The 3498-nt window shown below is 39.4% G+C and overlaps 1 protein-coding gene across 2 annotated transcripts in view; it reads right to left on the bottom strand.

The window, feature by feature from the left end:
* Positions 1–3498, bottom strand: part of MEMO1 (mediator of cell motility 1) — a 218433-nt gene that overhangs the window by 214719 nt on the left and 216 nt on the right. The gene's annotated exons all lie outside the window — the stretch shown is intronic.

Below are 3498 nucleotides of genomic sequence, written 5' to 3'. Positions count from 1 at the left end.
TTTTTTTTTTTTTTTTTTAATGACCCTTTTAAAAATGTGAAAACTACTGTTAGCTCATGAACCTTACTCAAAAAAACTAGAGAGAGAAGGCAGCAGGCTAGATTTGGCCTATGGACCCTAATTTGTTTGCTGTATATCCAGAAAGAAGTGAAGATTAAGCCTTCCTATGAGATTAATTAAGTAACCCAGGTGGCACTGTGGGTTGTCTTGAGTTGCTACCCACAAGGGCAACAGTTCAAACCCACCAGCACTCTGCTTGAGAGAGATAAGGTTTTCAGGTCCCATAAAGATTTACAGTCTCGGAAACCCAACGGAGTAGTTCTACTTAAACCTAAAAGGTAGCTATGAGTTGGAATTGACTTGATGGAAGGGGGGTTTGTTTTTTGTTTTATGAGATTAACTTTACTAAAATGCTACTTATATCATATTAATCCCCTACTCAGAAACTTCTCCACTGCTTCTCACTGCCTAATGACCAAGTCAAAATCCTGCTTTCATAGGCATTTATAACGTAGCATCAACCTACCATTTCAGTTTCATGGGAAACTTCCCTTGCCATTCCTCTATTCTTAATAAACTAGCTGACTTCTTATATTTACCTGCCTCTGCATTTTTGTGGTGTTCCCCAATGTTCTTTCCTCCAGCACCAATGATACTTAATTACTAATCCTTCAATGCACAATTTAAATCAGACACAGAGGTGATTCCTCCCTCTTCAGAACTCCTGAAAGTACTTGTCTCAAATGATTTGAAACTTATGTGAACATTCATTTATTCAAATATTTATTATCTACTATGCACAAATACTTGACGGCTTCAAGGAATTTCATAAAGCATTAAATCATTACTTCAAATGAAACTGTAAATTCCTTGAAGAGAGAGAATAATTATACTATTCTTTATCAATGTAACTAACATATAACAAATAAATACAAATGATGACAAATATATACATACTTTTTGTTAAATAGTTAAATAATTGAGTCAAAAGTAATTAAACTCTTACTCATATCAGTAACTGAATACATACTTTAATTCTATGAACACAACTTGAATGGTATAGGAACTACAGAGTAACTATCCATAAATGCATGTTGTAAGTTTCCAAGACTAATTTACTAGGAAAACAACAATATTAAATTCCTTCACTGATCAATGTTATCAACATAGGTAAACTGATATTATGCTTGACCAACTCTACCTGCCTATACTTTTTCTTTACTTACAAAAACAAAAAAAAAGCTTTTTAAAATTCACCCTCAATAATTACTCAAGTCTAAAAAGTCACATATGGCATGAACCTTTCCCTACGACAATTTATTTACACTCGGAATTTAGAAAAATATGGACATATTTTACTAGTCCATTTTAGTTTGGAGTCCTGGCATGGCACTGTACGATAAGCACAGTATTGCTAACAAAAAGGTCAGCAATTCAAATTTACCAGCTGCTCCTTGGAAACCCTACACAGGATCGCCGAGTCAGAACTGATTCAATAACACACAACAACACAACAACATTTTAGTTTACTGCTTAGAAACAGCTATAATCACACATTGTTTTTTAAGTGGAAACAAACTTAAAAGATTCATCTTGTATTTGGGTAGATATAATAAAGAAGATTCTTCAGTTTCAAAGTATTATCTATGATTAATTTTACTAGCCCAAAAAAAGTTCACAAATCTAGAAAAATGCTTTTCATTTCATTTGTCCACATTTCAATGCAAATTCAAAAGAAAAGGCTTAACACATCTACAGAAAAGTATAAAGAATCAACACAAACTAAATAAATTAAAAGATGGTCATGAAGTGAAAACTAAGAATAACTTTTTACAAAGCAATGAAAAAAACCTTATTTATAAACCAGAAGAGGCTATTCTACTAATAAATTTAGTATTAAAAAGTCTAGTACTAAAGTCCTTGTATGGCACTACAGGATAAATATTGGACTGCTAACGACTCGATGGCACTTAACAACAACAACAACAACCACAAGGTTAACAGTTCAAACCTACTGCTTGGGAACCCTATATATACAGTGTCCCTATGAGCTGGAAAGAACTCAACAGAAAGAAACAAGAAGCCTGGTTACTGGAGGATAAACCTAGAAGCAAGAGAATCCTATTTCTCAATTACTGTTCTGCAAGTGGCTTAGTAATACAGTCTTGGGCACATCACTGAACTTCTCTACACGTTTTCCCATCTGTTTAACAAGAACAGTTTAACTGGCAGCCTCAGGTTGTGAGACTCGATTAAATGTTTATAAAGTATTTTAGGATCAAGAAGGAAATCCACTGGATCCATTTAAAAACTGGTATTTCTTTAATGCAAAGCTATAGCTAATTGTAAATACTATAAATTCAACCATTACAATTCTTTCACGTCTTCCTGACATAGCATTATACTCAGTGAGTCAGTAAGGTGTGTTCAGAGCAAGCTTAACAACCTCAGAGAAATTAATTTCTCTCCAATCTTTGTCTTCTGGCAAATCACAGCCACTATGCAAGCCAATTATTTGCAATGGGAAACATGATCTGAGTCAATACTAAGAAGTTAGGTCTAGTTGTTGATAAACTAATCCCAAAACGAAGGTATCACAGGGGAACTTTGTTAACATACCAGAAATGTGACTCCTGAAGGTAATCCCAGAAAAGAGTCGTTCTAACAAGAGCTTTATAAAAGGGGAAGGTCCCTTACACTCTCATATAAAGAACTTCAACATGTTTCCGACAGTTGTTAAACTAATTCCTTAGGTCGTTCCAGCACCTGCTTAGTGTTGAGCGCTGAACTAGAAATTGGTGAGGCTGCTCTGGAAAAGTGTTGATGCCATGCCCAGCTGCCCCATTCGTGGATGACAGTTAACAATGAAAACACTGACAAAAGAAAGCGCTGAGAGGCCACCCAAAGCCTCTCTCCACAATACTTCTACCCTGCCACCAACATACAAAGCTACAAACCCCGTGCCCGCTCGCTCTTACAGATCCCACATGCTGAGCCCTTGTCTCTTTCCAGTCGACTCTGGGGGAAAAGTACTACCCTTCAGTTTCAGGAGAATGGAGCGCCTCATCAGTGCCTCTCTTTCTAAACTGTCAGAGGAAAAAGGAGAGAAGACTTCCTCTCCCGCTAAGGGGTGGAGAGATCGGGTGTGCAGGCACAGAGAACTCCCTCGGGTCGAGGACGCCTCTCGCTTCCACTACCGGGAGGACAGGAGAGGAAAGCGTGCTCCTCGCTCGGCAAGAGGGCGGAGGGTCGCCCTCCTCCGGGGCGGGAGACACGGGAGTCCAAGGAGTCAAAACCCTTCCGTGGGCAAGTGAGAAGCAGCCTCGGGTCGGCTAGCCCAGGGAATACATGATTTCTGGAGCCCGGTGCTGAGAGGTAGGAGGCTGCCGAAAGTCTCGTCCAACTCCGGGCGGAATGTGAGGGCTGCCGGCCCCAGGCTGCCGGCGCGGGACGCCGCCCGGTGGGGGAGGCGGCCAGGCCACGGCCCGTTCCCTCCCC

Source organism: Chrysochloris asiatica, unplaced genomic scaffold, assembly GCF_000296735.1.
Source record: "Chrysochloris asiatica unplaced genomic scaffold, ChrAsi1.0 scaffold00016, whole genome shotgun sequence".
Lineage (NCBI taxonomy): Eukaryota > Metazoa > Chordata > Mammalia > Afrosoricida > Chrysochloridae > Chrysochloris > Chrysochloris asiatica.
Note: the sequence above shows the minus strand (reverse complement) of the source record. Positions and strands in the feature narration are given on the sequence as shown.